This window comes from Mirounga angustirostris, unplaced genomic scaffold (assembly GCF_029215605.1).
Source record: "Mirounga angustirostris isolate CCGP_5_RB_7025 unplaced genomic scaffold, mMirAng1.0.hap1 SCAF_13, whole genome shotgun sequence".
Classification (NCBI taxonomy): domain Eukaryota; kingdom Metazoa; phylum Chordata; class Mammalia; order Carnivora; family Phocidae; genus Mirounga; species Mirounga angustirostris.
The window spans coordinates 79,921,217-79,945,878 of NW_026991721.1; positions in this window are offsets into that span (position 1 = coordinate 79,921,217).

Below are 24,662 nucleotides of genomic sequence, written 5' to 3' on the forward strand. Positions count from 1 at the left end.
GGTACAACCATTATGGAAGGCATTTCTGAGGTACCTTAAAAAGTTAAAAATAGAACTACCATATGATTCAGCTGTCCTGTTTCTAAAGATATATATATATATATGAATATATATGAATATATATATATGAAGGAATATATATATATATGAAGGAAATGAAATCAAGATATTGAAGGGATATTTGCACTTCCATGTCCATTGCATCTCTTTTTTTTAATGGCCAAGGTATGCAAATGAACTGTATCTGCAGATGAATGGATATACATAGAGATAGATATAGATAGATATTATAGCTAATAATACTGTATTATATAATTGCAAGTTGCTAAGAGAATAAATCTTAAATGTTCTTACCACAAAAAAAGAAATGGTGAATATGTGAAGTGAGGGAAGTGTTAACTAACTCAACCGTAGCGATCATTTTGCTATATGTGTTTCAAATCAATACTTTGTACACCTTAAACTTACACAATGTTATATATCAATTATATCTGAATACATCTGGAAAAAATATATATAAGGGAAAGAGGAAAAAAACACTGTCAGTCTTAGGATACTGGTGAAATCTCATTGCAGTTGGGGAAAAAGAACAGTAAAAAAAAAAAAAAAAAATCAACCTTGGGAGTGGGGAGAAATATGTGCCAGACTCAGAACTACACCAGGTGAGAGGCAGGATTACCTCACATCTAAGCCTGCCCTCCCAAAACATAGGGACATAGTGCCTATCTATGACTGAGATATGGCTTAATCAGATCAACAGAATTCCCTTTCACTCCCCAGACCTCATCAGGGTAAGAAGCATGGAGTACAATTAAGTTGCAAGAGACAGATTCTCTCTGTGGCTGATGCAAAGGGAAACTTCAGGGTATGGATGCAACAGTCCCTAGGAAAACATAACCAAACTAACTCTCACCTTAAACTCCAGATATCTCTAGAAGAATTTAATATTGTTGTGCTCCCCGGGTAACCATAAAAACAACAAACTTCAAATCCAGTTCATTACAAAATTAGATTTACTCAAGCCCTTGCCTAGTAGACAAAAAGGTATGCCGACTTTTAAGTCTATACCTATTTATTAGATATTTTCAATATCTACTGTGCTATACAAGATGCACAGCTTCCACAGGAATACCACAAAGAAGATGGAACAGCAAGCAAAAAATACACTTTTAAGAAACAAAGTAATCATTAGAACCAGATTGAAATATGAAACAGATGTTAGTACTATCAGACGAAAAAATATATAGATAGTTTCGCTGATTAATTCTATCAATATTTAAGTACAAATAATACCCATACTACTCAAATTATTTCTTAAAATAGAGGAAGGAACATTTCCCCACCTCATTATATGAAGCTAGTATTACAATAATATTACAACCAAATAAAGTTATAAAAAAAGAAAACTATGGAAAGATATCCTTCATGAAATGGACAGTCTTTAATAAAATACTAGCAAATTGAATACAGCAAACACACATGCACAAATATACAAAGAAATGTAATTCATTATGTCATGTTTGGATTTATCTAAGCAATGCCAATGTGGTCTAACATTCATCGATCAATCAGTGTAATTCATCACAATAACCAAGTAAAAGAAAAAAACGTACTTGTCTCAGTGGAAGAAAAATTAAAGAATTTCACAAATTTCCACATCTAATTATGATAAAACTCTCAGGTAACTATGAATAAAAGAGACTTTTCTCAAATTGATAAAGGGTAAAACAAGGAGACAAACAAATAAATAAAAAACAAAACCTATAGGGTGCCTGGGTGGCTCTGTAGTTAAGCGTCTGCCTTCAGCTCAGGTCATGATCCCAGGGTCCTGGGATGGAGCCCCACATCGGGCTCCCTGCTTGACGGGAAGCCTGCTTCTCCCTCTCCCACTCCCCCTGCTTGTGTTCCCTCTCTCGCTGTCTTTCTCTGTCAAATAAATAAAATCTTAAAAAAAACACAAACCTATATCTAATATCCTACTTTGTAAAAAACCATGAATGGGAAAAAGAATGTACCCCCAACACTTCTAATGTACTGAACATTATACTGAAGCTCCTAGCCTGTTCATTAAGTCAAGAAAAATAAATACAAGATACACATATTAGGAATTAAGAACTAAACACTATTCAAGGACTATCTTATTGTTTTAATAGAGAAGAAGGTCTATTAAAAAAAATAAACTACTAGAATCAAGAATTAATAAGTCCCAGGAGACTCTATCCTCCTGGGAAAGCTGATCCCTGCCTGGGACTAGCTCAGCATGCAGGAGCACATGTCCCATACCCTAGCCAGGTCAAGTACCAGTGATGATGTTGGGGTCTAGGGCTTCTTGTTCTCCTGTCCAGTCACCTAGAGGAGGAAGAAAATATTCCATTTACACAACCCACCAGTTCTCAAGTACCTGTATTACAGAGGAAAAGGAACCAAGGCTTAGAATCTTCAAAAGAGGGGAGAATTAATCTATTTGCATTTGGTTTTGGAAAGAGCAAGTCAAATTCCTCCCAGGAGGTTTGCCTTACACATTGTAGTACTAACAACCAAATCTGGGTAATTGAGCACTAATCAGTGCATGGGTATAAGAAAGTCACCCAAGGTCAGGAAAATAACTATCCAAAAGGATAAGAGGTAACAGTACTCAGCAGTCACAGAGAATAAGAGTAGTACCTGCTTTCACCAGATAGACTAGAAAATCTCATAATTCATGGGACATTGGCTACAGTATGCAGGAAGTTCTTGTCTCAGTAGCTCAATCCAGCCTAAGAAATGTTGAAAGTAGGACACAAAGGAACAAATTGATTCCAAGTAATATAACAGCATCCCAGAACAAAGCCCAATAATATATACAGGAATGTAAAAATTATCCAGCTCCTAACAAGGTAAAATTAACAATAATTGGTGTCACGTAAAAATTTACCTGGCATACAAAGAAGCAGGAATATATGATCCATGATGACAAAATCAATTGAAATCAACCAAAACCTGCCATAGATATTAGAATTAGTAAACATGGCCACTGAAACAATTATTACATCTGTATTCTATATTTTTAAAAAATATAAATAGACATAAAAGATATAAAAAATGCCCCAATCAAACTTTTAGAAATAAAAACTTAATTGTGTAAAGTGCAAAACATTTTGGATTGTGAATAATAGCAGATAGATATCACAGAAGAGATTTGTGAACTTCAAAATAAATTGCAGAGAGAGAAAGAGAAATTATATATATTTAAATTATACATAATATTATACATACATATATGGAACAGAATATTGTGAGGTTTGGGACAACCTCAACTATTTTAATATATGTGTAATTTGAGTCCTTTAACGATGAGAGTCAAGAGGGGAACAGAAAGAATATTTGAAGAAATAATGACATTTTTTTTCAAATTTGATGAAAATTATAAAGTCAATCCAAGGTCAATCATTCCAAGCACAAGAACATGAATAAAAGTGCACCAAGGTGCATCATCATCATGTTACTCAAAGCCGGTGATGAAGAGAAAATGTCAAAAGCAGCTAAAGAAGAAAGGTAGTTTATATGCAATGGAACAGATACAGAATAACAGCAGATTTCTGGTCAGACACAAAGCAAGTGGTGGGAAAACGGTGGTCAACATCTTAAAAGTACTGAAACGTCAACTTTGTCAACTTTGAATAGTATATCCAGTGAAAATAACTTTCTTAACAAAGGCAAAACAAAAACTTTTTAAAAAATTTAATAAAAGTAGTAGTAGTAGTAGTAGTAGTAGTAGTAGTAGTTCAGTTGAACTACTGACTTGCATTACAAGAACAATTAAAAGAAAACTTCCAGGCAGAATAAAAAAAAGATACCTGCTGGGCATCTAAATAAATAAATCTAAACAAATAAATAGATTATTTAATATATTTAATACAGAAATAAGGAATTAAAAGCCCTGGCAGAGATTGCCAAATTGGATAAAAATACTAAGATCCACTAATATGGGGCCTAGCAGAAACCCATTTTAAAAATAAAGTCACTGATGCATTAAAAATAAAAAGATTGAAAGAGATATACTGTCCGGGTACTTGTCAAAAGAAGGCTAGAGTGACCACATCAATATGAGACAAGGTAGATTCCAGAACAAAGAATATTAACAGAAAAGAAGGCCACAGTAAAAATTATCAGTTCATCAGGAGCACATAACCATTCTAAACACAGTTTCAAAATATCAAAAGAATAACAGAGTTAGACCTAATAACAAGTTACTATAACAAATATCAAACATATCAAAAATATAACAAAATATTAAAGCAAAAATTAATAATTACAAGGAGAAATAAGAAAAATCCACAACTTTAATCATGGATTTAGTATCTGTTTCTCAATAATTCATAGGACAGGTATAGAGAGAATCAGTGGCGATACAGAAGATTTGAAAAATACTATCAACTAACTTGACCTAATTGACATTTATTGAATATTACACCCAAAAAAGCATCATAACCATTTCTTTTCAGCTGCACACAGAGTATTTTCCAAGATTAGGCTGTGTTATCAGCCACAAGAAAATCTCAATCAATTTAAAATAATTAAGCTAATACATAAAACACATTCTCTGACCATATTGCAATTTTATTAGAAATCAATAACAGAAATATCTCTTGAAAAGTTCCAGTTATCTGGAAACTAAATAACACACTTATAAACAAACACTCAGATCAAAGAAAAATCAACATTAAAATTACAAAATGTAGTTTGGTCTGGCAGAAATGAAAATAAAACATTAAACTCAAAAGAAGTTGAAAAAAGAAATTGATGCCCTGATTTCAGAGGGAGAGAACATGGAAGCTCTGCATTGAGGACCCTTCTATAGCTTATTCTGTGTCTCATTTGGCTAGTCCTGATCTATATGCTTTACAATAAAGTAGTACTCATAATAGTGTTTTCCTGAATTTTATGAATTACTGAACTTGAGCAAGGTGTGGGGACCTTCTGGATTTGTAGCCACTTGGTCTGAGTGCACCTGACCTAGGGAGCCCAAAGTTTGGCTGGCATCTCAAGTGAGGCAGTTTTGTGGAGGACAAATCCTTTAGTATCAGAATACATTAGAAAATCAGTCAATGTAACTAACCATATTAACAATCTAAAATTAAAGAAACCATGTGATTATCTCAACTGATACAGAAAAAGAAGTTGACAAAAATCTAACATCCATTCATAATGAAAACTCTCAGTTATCAACCTGGTAAAAGGAATCCATGAAAAATCTGAAGTTAATGTCATGCTTAACAGTGAAGATTCAATACTTCCCTCAAGATTCCCTCAGTAATAAAAAAAAAAGACATATGGTCCTTATCTACAACATTGTTTAGAACCTCTAAACACTTAAAGAAGCAAGAAAATTAAAGAGATCCAGATTGAACAGAAATAAGTAAAACTGTCTTTCTTCACAGATGATATGCTTATTCAAGTTAAAAAAAAAACAGAAAGTACAAAAAACAAAACAAAAGAAAACCACATAGTGGAAATGATAAATGTATTTATCAAGTCTGCAGGATACAAATTCATTATACAAAAATCAATTATACCTATTGTTCATATTTTGGTTTCTAATATCATTCTCCAATAAAAGGAACCAGGGCTCCCTGGAGAAATGGTTGATTCTAAGCCTGGACAAGAAATAGACAAGAGAATCCTGGAGCAGAAAGTAAGAAAGTGCTAACAAGAACAACAAAGCCACACTGATGCGGGCATGTCAAAGAGAAGTGGGAGCCAACTGAAAGTATACCCAATGGCCAAAACTAAATCAAAATTGAGCAATAAAATAAATTAGTATTGGATTATAACCCAGTTAAGCATAAAATAAATATCCATGAGTGTACATTGATATAAATAAATGACTGAATAAACAAATACACTGGGAAGATGAGACAACTCCCCATGCAGAAGAATGCCAAAAAATTTATATAGATACTCTGCCCTCAAGCAGGGATAGCATAATACTCCAGTCCTTAAGTGTGGGCTGCACACAGTGACTTCCTTCTAAAAAGTCCAATATGGGAAGGGGAAAAAAGAATAACTTTGCAGTGGAGAAACCTGACAAACTCTGCCCCAGCCAAGCCAGGTGATGAAGGGAACAGTAACAACGATAGCTCATGTTGTTAAGGTGGACCCTTTTGTGATGAGAATAGCACTTTATCTCTGATCACCCATCTTCCAAAACATCTGTAAACCCAGTCTCATCATGAGAAAAACATCAGAGAAATCCCAACTGAAGGACATTCTTTTTTTTAATTATTATTTTTTAAATAATAGAGAGTGAGAGTGAGAATAGAGAGAATAGAGAGAATAGAGAGTGAGAATAGAATAGAGAAAGAGTGAGAGAGAGAGAGCAGCAGAGGGAAAGTGAGAAGCAGACTCCCTGCTAAGCAGGGAGCTCAACACGGGATTAGATCCCAGAACCCTGGGACCATGACCTGAGTCGAAGGCAGATGCTTAACCAACTGAGCCACCAAGGCACCCCCTAATTGAAGGACATTCTACAAAACGCTTGACCAGTACTCCTCAAAACTGTCAAATTCATCCAAAACAAGGAAAGTCTGGGAAACTGTTAGAGCCAGGAGAAGACCAAGGGGACATGCTGACAAAATGTGATATGGTTTTCTGGATGGGATCCTGGAACAGGAAAAGGACATTAGGGAAAAACAAAAACAAAAACAAAACCAACCAACCAACCTAAGGAAATCTGAATAAACTATGGACTATAGTAAACAATAATGCATCAATATAGGCCCATTAATTGTGACAAATGCACCATACTAATATAAGTTATTTGCAGTGATGGAAACTGGGGCAGATATATGTGAACTCTCTGTGCTCTCTTCCCAACTTTTTTTGTAAATCTAAAACGGTTCTAAAAAATAAAGTCTGCTTAAAAATATATATCCATGACAAAAAATGAATTGTATTTTGTAATATTAACAAAGGATATTTTGGAACTTAAGGATCTTAAAATACTATTTTGAATAAGATAAAAAATATGAAATATTTAACACTAAATCAAGCAAAAGATGTGTAACACTGAAAACTACAAAACATTGCCAAGAGAAAAAAACCTGCATAAAGGAGGAACTACGCCTGACTAGGGGTCATGACTCAACATTCTTACCAATTCTTCCCAAATTGATCTACACATTCAATGCACTTCCAAAGTCCCAGCAATATTGTCTTAAAAATTAACAAAATAATTTAAAAAATCATAAGGATATGCAAAGGCCAAACTTGAAGGCCTAACACTACCTAATTCAAGACTGAGTGTGAACAAAGCAGTCATTTCCTTGTTCTCCATGAAAATATTCACCCACAGTTGAAGGAGGTGGTTCATGTCCTTTCACTGTTTTAAATAGTCGCCAAGAGATTTAGCTCAGGGTGAATGCATCATTAGCAGGAAGTACAGCTGCACAATTTGATGCGTTTATGCTTCAGGTTTGTTCCTTCCTAAGCAATAATAATTTTTAATAGATTTTATTTATTTATTTTGAGAGAGAGTGTGTATGCACGTGAGAGAGGGGAAGGGCAGAGGCACAGGGAGAGTGCCCTAGGTGGGGCTTAATCTCAGGACCCCGAGATCATGACCTGAGACAAAATCAAGAGTCCGACGCTTAACTGACTGAGCCACCCAGGCACCCTGGCAATAATAATTTCTAATTTCTCATCTAAACAAATCCAGTATCAGTTCCTCTAGTGCCTGCTAATCCTTAAAGTATAAAATGAAGCCCCCATCTCTTAGGGTCCTGCAGATCCTCAGGAAGATGGCAAGGAGACCTAGATTCATTACAAGCATTCATGTCCTTTCAGATGTTCCTCCTCATCAATGTCAGCTCATTATGCACACACCTCATTGTGTGTGTGTGTGTGTGCACGCACACATGCTTGCATGAGCTCATGGGAGACAATGAAGGGATAAAATACTCCTCTCCTTTGAATATCCAGTCCAAAATCCTATAGGAAAATAAATACCTGTCAGCTCCTAAAGAGATCAGGTGATACTTTGCTTGTGCTCTATGAAGCAGACTCCGCCTCTCCTTTCTCTACATATACTCACTCTCCAAGCTTTTTCTTCTAGATTTTTTTCTTCTAATCTTCTTGGTTCTCAGAGCTGACTTTCTAGTTCATCTATAGGCTGACAAACTGTGACCATCTCCAAATGTGGACCTAGCATATATTTTCCTCAATATTTTATTTACCTAAAATAGGTAACCTTGAAAGTTTGGCTTCTATAAAAACAGTGTATAATCTCAATGTTTTAAACGGCACGTTTTAACTGCAATATGTTAAAATTTGAAGGGATCTTATGATCATGGCACAGCTCCTACCTCAAATCCTTTGTGCCAAACAATAGAAAACCAAGACTGGAGGTGTTGAGTTTTCTCAAGACCACACAGATGATTGAGCAGAGGTATAAAGAGAATTCAGGTCTCCTGGGTTGTAATTAAAGGTATCACCACTATATCCATCCTGTAGTCTCAGGTTCTGTCAATGACAGATCATAGGTGAGAAGGTGAGGACCAAATTACCCATGTGTCAAGGATCAGCTCTAACAGGAGCTGAGGGGGAAGGGGGAAGGACCAGCACCACCCCTGCTAAGTTGCCAAAGCTTGGAAGCAGCAAGAAGGGTGAAAAACAGATTATGCCCTTCCTTTCACACAGGTACATATGCATGGGTGCTGACAAGCACACACACACATACACACACACGTTCATGGAGCCAGGTGATAAAATAAAAACCATCTGTATGAATACATCTATGCTTTACGTTGAAAATATCTTTTTAAAGAGTATTTTCACATTAGACAGAAAATTGGTGGTTCATAAGGTCCCTACCAACAGTAACATTATGGGATGCTGTGAGTCTCATCTTGGATGAGTCCTTTAATACAGCTCACTCTGAGCTGTCCTCTCTGAGTGACTGTTCAGTCGGTCAGCCTAAGGTCCCAGCACCCAGAACACACGTTTGTTGGATGCCGGGACTCACACTCATCCTCTGCTTAAATCTCAAAGCCATTGATTTTCCAGTATACGTCTTATTTTCCCCAAATGCAGAGACTTCCCTTCTGTTTCCTTTTCTTTAGCCTACCCCACACTCTAGTCTGCACCCTGCGTAGTGCAAGGCCACGTGGCAGTCAATGAATGTTCTCCACCAGGCTGGCTCTCAGGTTTCCCTGTGCTCTCTTCAGTCCCCTCCTAACTTTCATCTCCCCCACATACTTTAATCTGCTTCAGCCCATCTGCACATATCTTGCCTCTGCAGGATTAGCAGTTCAAGATGATACCAGCCAACTGCTCTCAAAGGAATTCTGTCTCTGTGTCCACACAACTACCAGTATTGGCCTTTGGAGTCTTTGGAGACATAATCGTGTGGTATTCATCCTTCAGGCTGAGGCAGAGAAGAAGGGACAGTCCAGAAGGTCAGTTTGTTGAGACCCTCATTCCATTTCTGATGCAGATTCATCCCATCACTCAGGGCCTCTCTCTCAGCCTGTCCAGGATCTAAAAACCTTCCACCAAAGGGATAAGGCTGCTCTTCTTCATCCTCAATTATTCCCTGGGGTTCATTTCCAAAAGTCAGCTCTGAGCCATGAGTTTCAAATCCAGTCATTACACAGAAGCTCCAAACTATATCACATAAAGTCAACATTCTTCATTAAAATTCCATCTGTAAATTCTGAAACAAATCATACAACACATTTATGAAACCTTCTTCTCCTCCCTCAGGCCATAAATAATGACACCATAAAAGATGGAGAAGTTAGTGTTCACCACTGGGTGTTGGGGTTTTTTTTTTTTTTTTTTTTTTCTCTGCTCTGGCACCAGCTCTGGGTCTTAGCAAATCTAACCTGGAAGACAATTCCAATGTCCCCATTAATGTCTGGTCTGAGCACAACACCCCCTCCAAAGCAGCAGGGTCCTCGGGGCACCTGGAAGGCTATAATAGAGAAGCAGTGTCTAGATTCATTTTCCAGGAATTTCTGTGAATAAGGTGTAATTGTGGGATTATTTTAAGAAATGCCCCTGATATCTCTAGATCTATTTAGTACAGAGCTTCTTGGAGCTCACAGGCACAGGAGTGCAAAGCAGGAGTGGGAAGATGGGTGCCTGAGTCCATAGTTTACAATGGCCTCAAAAAAATCTATCCTCGGTGCAGGTGCCCAGAATGACCATGGCACCAGACATAATTCAGCCCTGCACAAATATACCAAGAGCTTCCAGGCTTGTTCACATTGACCTTGCACCAGCATGATCTGTAGTATAAGAATGACTTACAAAGATGGAATAACCTACTATGGACTTTAACCCATACTAGGTAGCTCAAGATACCACATCTCGTTTAATCCTCACAATTGTCCTAAGCATATAGAAAATATTTATTATATATAAAAATGGAGGCTTAGAGAGGTTCAGTAATAACAGGGTATAAATTCAGATTTCTCTAAATTGGACAATCAGGCATTTCCCTTTCACAATTCTGCTGTGCATGATTACTCATTAAACAAAAATGATAGTTTGTATAAATATTAATTACTTTGTGTTTGTTCTCCTGGTATTTTCTCTTCCTCAATTCTCATTTCAGGCAAGTAATTAGATCCTTTTATGCTTCTGATTCTTCAACTCAGGGGCAGTTCTCAAGAAGGAAAGAAAAAAAAGGCAGCCAGAACTCAACAGCAATCCCTGCCTATCATAAAATTTTGGATTCAGATTCAGTAAGTATTGACACCAGGAGTGAAGGTTTTAGAGAAAAAAGGAGGAGAGAGAGAACCCCACAGAGGGAGCCCTCCAAAGAGAGAAAGCTGGAGGTGAGTAACCACAGTCATCAGGTCTAAATGACATGTTCCTGTCAGATCAAGTGTTTCCCTTGCTAGAAATATAAAAAAAAGTATATAATGGAAAATTAGGATACATACATGCTGGGGAAGTAAATGATTCTTCTTTCTGTGGGCTGGGGTAAGAATAAGGGAAGAAGTTAACTATAACTCTGCTATACTCATGCCCGTCCTACAAATCTCTAAGGATGACAATACCACACTCTCCCTCAGTGGTCATTTCTGATGTCTATAACCCTGGCATCTTGATTCTGTTTTAAGTCCAAAATTCAATATAATTCTTTCCAAACTCTAAGAGGATATATGTGGGGATGTCAAGTGAGGTCTTGATCCTGATAGCTGCAGGAGCCATCAGCAACTTCGGAGCCCACCAGTGGAGTAATGGATACATAAGGTACAGTGGAAGCACATTAAAGAATGTCATACAGAAGTCAAAGTAATGTGCACACACAGTAACATAGATGGTGTTGAATAAAGGAAACACGTAAAAAAATGATCTAAAGCAAAATGACATTATATTTAGTTACATGCATATCCAAACAATTATTATATTCATACCCATATGAATATTAAATATTAAATCCATTGGGTATGGTTCCTATGAGAAGATGGGAGGGGAGGGAAATGAAATAGGAGGGGAAAATAAAGCACAATGTGACAAGAGGGGGATTGCACACACCACAGATGCACTGATATGATTAACCCAAGTCTGAACCTGAGTGCCATGGCATGGGGAAAAAGCAAATTCCTGTCCCCAAGAATGGTGGAATCAATGATAGTGGACCTGCCCCTTCATGATAGACAAATATAAAACTGGATAGGATATATGAAGCAAATGTTTCAGGCATTGGCAAACAGACTGGGCAGAACTCTACACCCTGAGAGAAAGGAAACATATGAGAATGTAGCAGGTGGCCTCATGTTCACCTGGGTCCTTTGTTGGTGGCATTTTCTCAGTGTGATCCAGGGATACCCTGCCTGTCTCAGCGGAGCCATTCCTCCTTGCTGAATTGAGGAGGTAGAAATCAGGCTTCAGGATTGCTGAAGTGATGAGAATTTACCAGACAAGTAACAAAAGAGAACAGAGACCCTAGACCTCTGTATAAGGACTAGGCTAAAGGCTTCAGATATGAGGTCAAGACTCCTAAGAGGCCAAGCAGTGTAGTCCCTTCCCCACATTGGAGCCCTGCCACCAGGTTCTCGGGGTTACTCTGGTCAGTCATGCAACCTCACTGGGCTTCCGCTTCCCCATGTATAAAATTAGAGGTTGATAAGATGAAATGTCATTTCTAATATTCTATGATGCTGATTGTAGGGCATTCTGAGCTCCTGGAAATTGGAGGAGGTGACAACAAAGCCATGAGCATCAATTTCTGGGGGCCAAGGGGCCTCTCAGCCAAGCTGTGGCCCCTTACCTGACATCTGTACTTTTCTCTTTCCTTGTCTGATACTGTCTGAGTCCAAAACAACCATCCCCTACCACCAGTCAATGTATCCCAACTTCTCTATTAAGATGTGATTGTTATTGCAGTCTGTCAATAATGGAAATGTAACAAAGAACATGGAATTATTTTGTAATGATAATCGCCAATGGAAGCAGAAGGGCCCCGGCTCGGAGGGACTGGCCTGGAAATGGAAGGGGTAGGGTTCTCATTCAACCTCAGGCCAAGTTCATCTACTTCTCTTTGTTCCTCACAGAGAAAACTGCCCTCCCCCCAGGTGGGGTACACAGCCATGGTCTCTGTCCCACCACCTGCCTGCCAGGCCTTCACTTTATGGCTGAGAAGTGCTTGAAGTGCTCCCACTGGATTTTAGTAAATAAAGGAAACCCCACACTGACTACCCCAGGGACGGATTGGGGGAAGATTGGGGAATTCTGTCTCTGAGGAAAGGTCTTGCAGGGGGCAGCCTGTTTGGGTCCCTTCCATGACACTGAGTGAGATGAGACCCCAGGGAGAAGAATGCTGCTTGAGGCTTGGTCCCAAGACCCTGAGAGCTTGATGGCCTGAGCCTCCAGGGCCTGCCAAGGACCCAGAGACTTCTGATCTCAATCACATTCCGGGTGGAGCAGGGAATGTCCGTATATAGTGGCTCTGCCTCTCACTGTCCTGTGCCCTGGGCTCTCACCTGTGAAGCATGGCTGATGGTCAGATGACTGCTCTCGAAGGATGTCTTCTCCACACTGAGCTTTTTTTTTTTTTAATTATGTTATGTTAGTCACCATACAGTACATCATTAGTTTTTAATGTACTGATCCACAATTCATTGTTTGCGTATAACACCCAATGCTCCATTCAGTATGTGCCCTCTTTAATACCCATCACCAGGCTAATCCATCCCCCCACTCCCCTCCCCTCTAAAATGCTAAGTTTGTTTCTCAGAGATCATAGTCTCTCATGGTTCGTCTCCCTCTCCAATCCCCCCCCCCTTCATTTTTTCCTTCCTTCTCCTAATGTCCTTCATGCTATTCCTTATGTTCCACAAATAAGTGAAACCATATGATAATTGACTTTCTCTGCTTGACTTATTTCACTTAGCATAATCTCCTCCATTCCCATCCATGTTGATGCAAAAGGTGGGCATTCATTTTTTGAGGAAACTCCACACTGTTTTCCAAAGTGGCTGTACCAATTTACATTCCCACCAACAGTGTAAGAGGGTTCCCCTTTCTCCACTACCTCTCCAACATTTGTTGTTTCTTGCCTTGTCAATTTTTGCCATTCTAACTGGTCCCACTGCTATGGTCCCTGCTCAAACTGAAGGATACCATGTCTCATTCTATGTCTCTACAACTTCAACCCTTTTTTCTAGCCCCTAAACCCCTTCTTCCTTACCCCTGGGCCAAAAGTTGAGAGGTCAGACTGGCCTGAGGAGTCTGCACTAACAGTGAAGGCTAGGCCTCCTTGGACCCTTTGTGAGACCAACAGCACTAACTTACGCCAATTTGAATTATCCACCTTCTCACCCAGAACCTTCACAGTTGGTCAAGACAGGGATAACATCAGGCTGGGCTCAGGGTGGCAAGATCTCCCGAAGTTTCCACACCAGGTCTAATGTGAATGGCTTTGGTGCCATTCCTGCTGAGGAGGTTGATCCTCTTGGTTGAATGGCCTCCATCAGCCTGTGGGTGTCTCTATTTAACTCTGTCTTTTGGTTTTCCCAGCTTCTCGAGTGACAGGATAGCTCCTGTGTGCCCACAGGGACATTCTGAAGACTCCCAGGACTCACAGACAGCAGAGGCAGCCTGGTAACGCCAACCATATTGATGATTCTAACCCTCATGTGGCAGGAAGGGTTGTAGCATGGAGACCACTGGGTTGTCTCTGAGCAGACTGAAACTTTGGAGACAAGGTAAAGGGACCACTGTTGCGACCAGTGTGTGTGGACTGTGAGTAGACAGCCAATAGCCCCACTGCCCACTTCAACTTGGGTCCAATGGGCTCACTTGGGTAAGTCAAGGCCCAGCTCCCCTTAATCAGTCCCTCTCTGGTTAAGGTGAGAGACAGATTACTCTCTCTTGGGTGGGCTCTGTCTAAAGCTGCCCCAAGGCACAGATACAGACTAAATGATCTCTAAAAGGTGAGCCTCTCTTCTACATCCTTTAATCCTATCTTCTAAGTGCCCCTGGCCCATTTTTCAAGTTCACCCATTCTAGAGGTATGCCTACTGCTGACCTCTGATTGGTGAAGAAACTAAGAGAAACAGGGCCAGACATTGTTAAAGGTGCTAAGACAGATTTTATTCAGGCTACTGTCACAAAGCATAGAGACTTCAGCCTAAATTTATCTCAACTCTGCTGAAACAAAAGGTAGGAAACTCTTATGTGCTAGGGTGTGCTGAAGGAAAGGTACTGGAGAACACTGGGGAAGGTGGGTCAATGTGAGGTTGGTTAGGCCATTTGTGTTTGCTACCTGGGGCTTATAGGAGGTTAAGTTCCTACACTCCCACAGAGACTGGAGCACAGGGACCCTATTCTTTTAGATGATTACATTTTGAAGGGATGACTCCTAGGTCCCTGGGGAAAAAAAAAAAAAAAGAAAAAACAGTCCTGGGTTGTTGAAGCTTTACATCTCAAAGGGGCAGAGAAAGGACTTATAATTTCAAGTTTTCTAAAGTGCTCTAAGAATAGGAATGTCAGGGGCATATAGTCAGATTTTGGTTGGAACAGACAGTAAAATCTCTTGGCAGGGTGAGATTTCTCAGGCAGAAACTTTAAGCAGGGGGCTTGGTTATGCCAGGGAAATAATCTTGAGCTGTTGGAAGCTATGTCAGTGTTTATGCATATCACTTAGTGTAGGGGATAGATGAAATCATTTGTGCTGAGAGTCTGCAGTTCTCGTAGGCCAAGGCTGAATGAAGCTTGGTCAACAAGAGGGCTCAGAGGAACCAGGTAGAATTTGGTAAAAGAATTTGGTATGGTGAGATAACCTTTTCACTATGGGTCATGTTCTACCTGGAGTTATGCTCCCAGTGTGAATGCAACCAACCCCAATGGCCTTGGTTACGACACCCTGCCTTCATTTTGGAGTTGAGCAATCATGGGGACTGAGGGATATTCTGCACAACAATTCTGGGGAGACTGGTTGGCCAATGAGTCACAATTCAACTCATATCTGTTCAATCACACTGCACCACCCAAGACACTCCTATGGACTCTGGTGAGAGAGGAAGAGGAAGAGGCACCAGAGAAAAGCCTCCAGCTTCCCATTTTCCTAATTCTGAGGATATTGCCCAAGGACAGGCCTTTTCCAGGGTGAGTAGCTGAAGGAATCATTTTTCTATGATTCAGTCTTTCTTTGCTTTCCCTAAAGATTTTGAAGCTCAAAACCTTTGGCTATCCCTATGAACATGAAAACCTGTTCCTCTACTCAGCACTGAAAGCAGCTAAAGGTCTTCATACCCACATCATCTCATGGGTATGTCTTCATACCCACATCATCTCGTGTCCAATAAGGAACTATTTTGCCCAGATCCTAGCACTGGCACTCAGGTCTGTGTGGTCCTGGGGTAAAAAGGCTTCATCTCCTCTCTCACAGCAGGAGAGTCTAGAAGGGCCATAGGCACCTGCATGGAGGCTGCAAGTGGTGACTCCATTATGGCCCTGCTCCACTTGCTCCTGTAAACTCCCCCAGTAAGACCTTAGGGTCCTCACCTTGTGAGCAGAGTGGAAGCAGCAGTTTTTCCAGGTGCATCAGGAGCTGGGGAGCAGGTGCCAGTCAAGGGTAGGGAACACTAGCCTGGAGTGAAGGGCAGCCTGGATGTTCCACTCCCCTGGATGTGGTGGTGGTGATGGCCAAGGCTGGTGCTCCCTGAGGCTTGTCACATGCCTGGCACTGCACAGAGCCCTGTCATTCTGAGCACTGCAGTATTTAGTCCTCACAGCGAGCCTGGGGGAGGTATTTTACGATTTCTGATTTATAGAAAGGGAAAATGGGGACTGAGAAGTTGAGAGCCTCCCTGTCACACCCACTCCCGGGCTATGCTCCCAGGAGCCTGCATCACTGAGTAGAACAAGGAGGTGGGACAGCAACCATGGTTCAGGAGGTAGTGCACTGCTTAGGGACCAGTACATTTGCTAACTTACCATGTGGCAGTGGACAGACCCCACTCTCTGTATCAGTACCCCCTTGCTGGAAAATGGGATGGCAGCCCCCATCTGCTGCACTCCCAGGCCCCTCTGAGAGTCAGTACCTGTGGAGCCTTCCTTTCAGAGGGAGAAGTGGAGTGACACAGTCTATTCTCTCCATAGTTCTCAGCTTGTGCCCAGGCACGAGTTTACTCCACGTGCATGCCTGACTAAGTGCCTCTGATTTCTCAATGATAGGAGTGACTGATGGGGACCCAGAGTGCTCCACCAGCCCTTGTCAGAGTCAGGTCCTAGGGTTAAGGTAAGGCTTCCCCAAGCATCCTCTCACTTGGTGTCCTGGGAGCACCTCTGCCTCCAGGTCAGGGCTCACACCAGCCTGGGGCTCCAGGACCTCCTCACAGGACACTGAGCACTGAGGACTCAGGAGGCAGCTGCAGACAGACTGTTACCTGACCATTCCATGGGGAAAAGGGAGCTAAGAGAGGACAGGTTACTGTGCCAAACCCACACAGGATGCTGGTGGGCACAATGGGATTTTGCCATGACTCTCCATGATGTTGGGCTCTGCCTAGTGGGTGCCAGGTTCCAACTCCTTGGCTGCTGTAGGTATGAGTGCCCTGAGAGTCCCTCTAGTCCCCATACTCCTGTCTACCCATGACCTTCAGCAACTGCAATGGCCTATCTGACCCATCCCAGGATGAGATCTGCCCTTGGGACTAGCTTGATCTGGGGGTGAGTTAGTAGGGGGAAAAGCAGCCTCACTCCTTTCCAGAACTTCCTCTAGATCCAAGTGAATGTTCAACTCTACCAAAGCTCAGGACCTGGGTCATCATGTGAACAGCCCTGGCAGAACACCTCCCTTCCCCACCTGCCCCTGCCCAGAACCTTTGCTGCCCCAGCCCCTGGCAAGTTTCTGTGAGGCCAAATGCAGATGGTACCCACCCCACTGTGATGCCAACCCTGGGACTGTGGTGAGCTCTTCTGCCTCAGAATCCACTCATGTGTGCTCTCAGGATCAGAAGGCCTGGACTCCTTTCCTACCCAGGGGTCACTATTGGCCACTCAACTTAGTTCCAGGTTTCCTGGCCACCTGGAGTAAGGGAGCAGATCTGATCTCTCAAAGTTTCTGATCTTGCCTCTGAGACTGCTCTGTCAGTGAGGTCCCTGCACCCTCAGAGAGGTATGAGGCCAGATAACACTTTTCTCAGGATGAGTGGGTCCAGGGTCCACCACCATACCAGCAGAAGCATAAGATAAGATCAGGGTAAGAGTCTTCTGTAAATACGAAGGCCTTCCTGAAAGGGAGGGTGCATCCAGAGAGGTGCTGGGATTGGTCAGCCACTGAGCATCCTGAACAGGGATTCACCAGATCCTAGGGCAAGTGATACCTCTTGCTGTTTAACTAGCCTCCCTAAGGACAAGCAGGAGGACAGGGTGTCTATGATGAGCATTTCCTCTTCCCTCTGGAACAGATACAAATCAGGACACCCAACTCCCCTTCCCAGCAGTACCTATAGAGTCCAAATGGATGCTGACCCTGACAGAGAGTGTCTGCCCTGTGCCTGGGGCCTCCTGGCTCAGCAGGACTCATTCTTGAACATTTGTTCTACCCCAGGAAAAAGAAGCCTGGGATTAGGATATCCATCAAGTTAGACCAACAAGAACATATTGGTCAGCTCTGGTCCAGGCGCTGGGGAACAAGGCAATCATATGATCCAGACTTGGCCCTCCTAAGCTGACAGTCTTACTGGTGGGGAGGGCAGGTGGGAAACATGATAAGCAGAGGGCAATAATACAGGATGTTGGAGGGTGATGTGATGGTTTGTGTACTCCCAGGGCCCCCAGATATTGGAAGAAGGAAAATTCACTCTGGGCAGGAGTAGATAAAGACAGCATGGTGGTGAAACATAACTCCTCACTCATTAAGTGTGATCTGTGAATAGTGATTTTCTTTAAAAAGTATGTAATATGGAAAAGGGAGAAAAAGAATAAACTTTACTGTAGATATATCTGTCAGCCAGGTGATCAAGGTCAGCGCCAGCAGTGATAAGTCATGTTGATAATATGTACACTTCATGTGATGTGATTAGCATGGCACTTCATCTCTGTGCTCTTTCTCCAAAAAAATCCCATAACCCATGCCTAATTATGAGGAAAATATCAGACAAATCCCAACTGATGGGCAGCCTACTAAACACATGACTTCAAAACTATTTAGGTTACCAAAAACAAGAAATGTCTGAGAAACTATCATAACCAAGAGGAGCCTGAGTAGGCATGGTGACCAAATGCCAGGTGGGATTATGGAAAAGGAACAGGACAGGGAAAAGCTAAGGAAATAAAGTATGTATTTAGTTAATAATACTGTCATTGTTAATTACAACGTGTTAAAGTGTTCATTAATTGTGACAAATGTGCCATACTAATTTAAGATGCTAATAATAGAGGAAACTGGGTGTAGGCAATATGGGAACTCCATGTACTATCTTTGCAACTAAATTGTCTGTAAAGGTAAAACAATTCTAAAATAAAAATATTATTATTTTTTTAAAGAATTTATTTATTTTTTGACAGAGAGAGAGAGCAAGAGAGGGAACACAAGCAGGGGGAATGGGAGAGGGAGAAGCAGGCTTCCCACTGAGCAGGGAGCCCGATGTAGGGCTCAATCCCAGGACCACAGGATCATGACCTGAGCCAAAGGCAGACGCTCAATGACTGAGCCACCCAGTCATTAAAATAAAATAAAAATATTATTAAGAATATAAGGCTCCTGGTTAAATTTGAATTCTAAATAAATAGACCATCTTTTAGCATAAGTATATCCCATGAAATATTTGAGACATACTTTAAAAGTGTTTGTTTACCTAAAATTCATATTTAACTGAGCACCCTGCATTTTATCTGGCATAAAACACTCATAGAATGGGTAGACTTCTGAAAAAAGTGGGGGAGACACAGCCCTAAGAGATTGTGGCCTCCTTTCTACTCCTGCATTAAAAGTCATTTTACCAAAATCCATCCCAAAGGCTAAGCTTCTTAGAAGTAAGTTTCAGCTAGGTCTTAAAAGAAATCATATGCCCTAAGCCTAGGGTTTTATGTTTGCAAGATTTTTAAAAATGTGACTTTTATTACTTTGAGTAAAAATAACACAGTTTCTCTTAATATAAATGTCATATATGTTCATCATATAAAAATTGGAAGTACTATTTACTAAAATCAATGTTAGATGTAATATATTTTGAAAATATTAGTGAATAATTATAATGTTTACAAATGAAAGATTTTTTTTATGTATGACATTAAAAGAAGTAATTAGAAGAAAGACTGATGGATTAAATCAGTATTTTTAACTTCTGTGTTTCAAAAATACCATAAATGAAATTAAAAGGGAAACAACAGATTAAGGGACTATTTGAAACCTATATGAGGTGTTAAGTACTGACATCCCTCCTAGCCTACTATGTAAAGAGTGCTTACAAATCATGGAGGGATGGGAACATGTGAAGAGGGGTGGAGGGGGAAGGGGGAGAAAAAGAAACATCTGGGGCCATACCAGCCACATCCTCAGCCTGACCCCAACAACCTCCTGTCTGGGGCTCAGGCAGGCCAGAATTCTGACTTTGAGCCCTGCAGGTGAGGCTGAGGGCAGTGTAGGGATCCTCAGCCTTAGAGCAATAGTGACCCCATGCATCACGGGCTCCTACCCTGGAAGGCTGGGGATACCCATATCCTTAGCAACTGATACTCTTATAGGAGGACCTCCTGTCAGGGTTTGGGTCCCAGGCTGGCTATGGCCTGCACCCCTACCCACAGGTCACCACTGCCCTGAGCTGGGAACTGATTCTATATAACTTTTGGCACAAAGGGTGGACGATGTGGGGATAAAGGTCAGGATAGGGAAACCTGAAGCAGAGTCAGTCCCTCATATGTATCCAGTGCCAACCAGTCCACTTGGGAAGCTCCCAGCCACTTCCTCAAAAACTTCCTCCAAAAGATGGGAATACATGGGAAGACAAATAAACAGAGACTCTATTCTCCAGGCTGGCCTGGGGTTCCATCTCCTAGCTGTGTGCCCTTGTACAGGATGGGGCTGAACAAAACACTTCTCAGGGCAGAAGGAGAAGTGAAACATAGGAGGACCTCAAGGATGCTTCAGGATCTGAAAGAAAATTCCTTGTCTTTTGTCCCTTGAGATCCAGGGCAGGGCAAGGTTCAGGGGAACTCTCATAGTAAGGCAAGGAGGCAGCACTGTTGCTGAGCCCTTGGGACTGCAGGCCTCACTGAAACCAATCTCAGTGGCTGTAGACAGAGCTCCCACCCTCATCCCTGCAGGTGTGGCTACAGAGGAACACCAGCAGGTGCCATGCATGGGTGGGTCCCCAAAACTTTCCAAGGGGGCTTTGAAGAGCTGCCTGTGTTGACTTCAGCCTCCCAGATAGTCCTTGTCATGAGTTCAGCTGGGGCTAGGCATAGCCATTTAGTTCCCTCTGCAAGGAGCTTCAGGTGGTGGGGGCATCAAACCTTCATGTCACCTCCAGAGGGAAGCAATGATCAGGAGACTTGGGGAACTAAGAGCACCAGCATTGTTGCCTTTTCAGACCAAGGCAAGCAATAAATGCCCTCCTCGCCCCACCCACCCATCTGCAAGTGTCTTGCATACTTCTAATGATAGCTACTGCATTTCCATTTCAAGGGGAAATCAACATTGCATAAATACCCAACTACTCTCCCATTGCCGTGTCTTCCAAGCTATTTTCAGTGTGGGAGTTTGATGATTATTCAAGATGATTAAGATGATGAAAACTTTAAGTGGCACTGAGGACTCATGGAGAACAAGCCAACTCCCCATGTTTATATTTTGCTCATTCCCATCACTTAGGGCCAGTGGGGGCTGAGAAGAATATGCCTTTTATTCAGTATCATGGAGAGTTCCCACACAGGTGACCTGAGCTAAGTTGGCTGCTGTCCAGGGAGCTCAAATTTTATTTGCAGAGACACAATCTTACCAAGCACCATCATGGCCCTGTACATTTATATAGAGCTTTATGATCTACAGAGTGACCTCACATGTGTTACTTCATGGACCCCTCCCCAGAGCCCAGCTTTACCTTTCACACATGAGGTGGGGTCTCAGAGGTCGAGGTGGCCTGCCCAAGGTCACATAACCAGCAGATGACAAAGTCAGAAGGCAAACCCAGCATAGATCCCAGAGCCCAGTGGTCACCTCACACATAGACTCCAGACCTCTCCAGAGGGCCCAGAGCCTCTGTCTAGACCCCTGTCACCTCAGGCATCACCAGGCTTAAGAGGAGTGGGAGAAGTATCATGGTCAGCTCTGCTTGGTAAGCAACTGGTCCATGAGATGCATAGGCCTGGGGAAGACATCTTTTCCTAATCTGGACACGCAGGGATAACTTTGTAATTCAATCAAAAGTGCTTCAATATTGGGGCACCTGGGTGGCTCAGTCGTTAAGTGTCTGTCTTCAGCTCAGGTCACGGTCCCAGGGTCCTGGGATCAAGCCCCACATCGGGCTCCCTGCTCGGCGGGGAGCCTGCTTCTCCCTCTCCCACTCCCCCTGCTTGTGTTCCCTCTCTCGCTGTGTCTCTCTCTGTCAAATAAATAAATAAAATCTTAAAAAAAAAAAAAAGCTTCAGTAGAGATATGGGTTCTGGGTCTTCTGGGAATTTACAATCTGTGGATCAAAGCCAAATAGAGAGCCCTTTATTTTTCTGTGTTTGCTCAGACTGCAGTACAACTGAATTCAGTGTTAGGGAGGTAGAGCAGGCAATGTGGTATAGACATAATATCAATAAATTATGCTATAGACATACAATGGAAAACTATTTCACAATAAAATCCAACAAACTACTAATACATAAAATGACATGGATGATGCACACAGGTGACATGTTGAGTGAAAGGAGCCTGTCAAAAAATGCGCACTGTGTGGCTCTGTGTATATGAAGATGGGGACCACACAGAATTAATACATGGGATTAAACAGTTAGAAAAGTGGCTGCCTGGGAACGGGCACTAGGGAACTTTTTGCGGGGAAAAAGGTGTTTTATGTCTTAGTACAGCTGTGGATTTCATGGTGTATGCATTTGTCTACAATCACTCATAGAGTTAAGATTTGTGTATTTCACTGCATGTACATTTTTCCCTGAGAAAAGTACACAGTGTAAGATTTTACTTATATAAAGTCTGAAAACCACCAGTGTCTAGCCATGCTGTTAGAATTCAGAAGTGCAGGGCGCCTGGGTGGCTCAGTCGTTAAGCTTCTGCCTTCAGCTCAGGTCATGGTCCTAGGGTCCTGGGATCGAGTCCTGCATCGGGTTCCCTGCTCCGCGGAAAGCCTGCTTCTCCCTCTCCCACTCCCCCTGCTTGTGTTCCTGCTCTCGCTGTGTCTCTCTCTGTCAAATAAATAAATAAAATCTTAAAAAAAAAAAAAGAATTCAGAAGTGCAGTTACCCTTGGTGGGTGTTAGGATTAGGGCATAGAAGGACCCTCTGGGGCAGTGGTGATGTTCTTCTTGAACTGAGCTCTGAAAATTCTGCGCACTTATGATTTATGTGCTGTTCTCAAACATAGTGACACTTCAATAAGTTTATATTAAAATATTTAAGCTATATACATTTTATTCCTCCCCAGTCTTATATAATTCTGCGGAGTAGTCCCTACCCCACATTTGGGATAATGTATTTGTGGGCCATTATGAAATGCTGAGGCCATTTTGGGTTCTCTCTGCAAGCAACAGGAGTTTGAGTGGTTAGCATAGCCAGAACTAAGGGTCCCCTTCCCTCATTGGAAAGGACTTTGTATCTATGAAGGGCCTGGATCCGCTCTGGTCTCAGCCTGGCCAGGGACCCTCAGGGGACTGTAGTCCAGCAGGGGCATCTTTCTGTTGTTGCTGCTGTGCTGTGAGCTTCAACTCAAACCTCAACTGAGCACAGAGCCAAGAGTAGCATAGGCAAATCTTCTTAAAGTGATAACGTGAAATCACGGAAATAATGGGTTCCAGTTCCTGCCACAGGGTTCCAAAATCCCTTGGAGTTTCTTAGGTAACAGCAGTGTCTTTTGTTCTAGTAAAGTGACTCTGAGTAGGTTCCTGGATGGGGGCTAGATGGCGGTTGGTCATTAGAAAGGCCAAACTTAGAAGCTTGGAATTTTCATGATTAGAAGTTTGGAGTTTTTAGCTCTGCTCTAACCTACCCTCCAAAGAGGAGAAAGGGGCTGGAAATGGAGTTGATAATTGATTGTGGTTATATGATGAAGCCCCCACAAAATCCCAATAGTGTAGAGTTTGGAGAGCTTCCAGGTTGGTGAACACATCTGCATACCAGGAAGGCAATGCATCCTAATTCCATGGGGATAGAGGCTCCTATGCTTGGGACCCTCCCAGGCCTTATCCTATGTATATCTTCATATGGCTCTCATCAATATCCTTTATCATATTCTTTTACAATAGACTGGTAAACAGTAAGTAAACTTTTTCCTAAGTTCTGTAAGCCACTCCAGCAAATAAAACCAAGGAGGAGTTGTGGAAGCCTCCAATTTATAGCCAGTTGGTCAGAGGCACAGGTGACAATCTGCATCTGCAGCAGAGACAGGTGGTGGGACAGTCTTGTGGGACTGAGCCCTTAACCTGTGGGATCTGATGCTGTCTCTGGGAACACAGTGCTGGAACGAAGTTAAATCGTAGGATATCCAGCTGGTGTCACAGAATTGCTTGGTATTGGACCACCGCACACACACACGTCTGATGTCAGAGTGTTGTGAGTGTGGCAGGCTTGTGAATACAGGAGCCATACAGGAAGAAGAGGGAGGCTGCCTACTCAGATAATGTGCAGACTCAGGGCCAAATGACATCTTCATTGTCATTCTCTTCATACTGGGCCTTCCGTGATGGAGCAGAGAGCTTTTTGGGTGAGACATGCCTAGTCCCCAGGCTCCCAAATCCCCCTTTCCTGGCAGGTGACCCTGTCAGAAGACAGGGTCCTCCTATTACTGGAACCGGAGAGTGCCTAGACCCGGAGTCCTCTGCACTAGGTAGTGGCAGGTCTCCTTTTCAAAGAGAATGTCCCCCACCCCATTAGACAGCACTGACCTCATAAGGTTGTACCTCACAAGCATGAACTATTTGGCCTTCAAAGCAAGTCAGGCACAAAGTTTTAGATCACTTTGCACACTAGGAAGCCAGAGTCAGGAAAGTCACCCTGACTGGGGC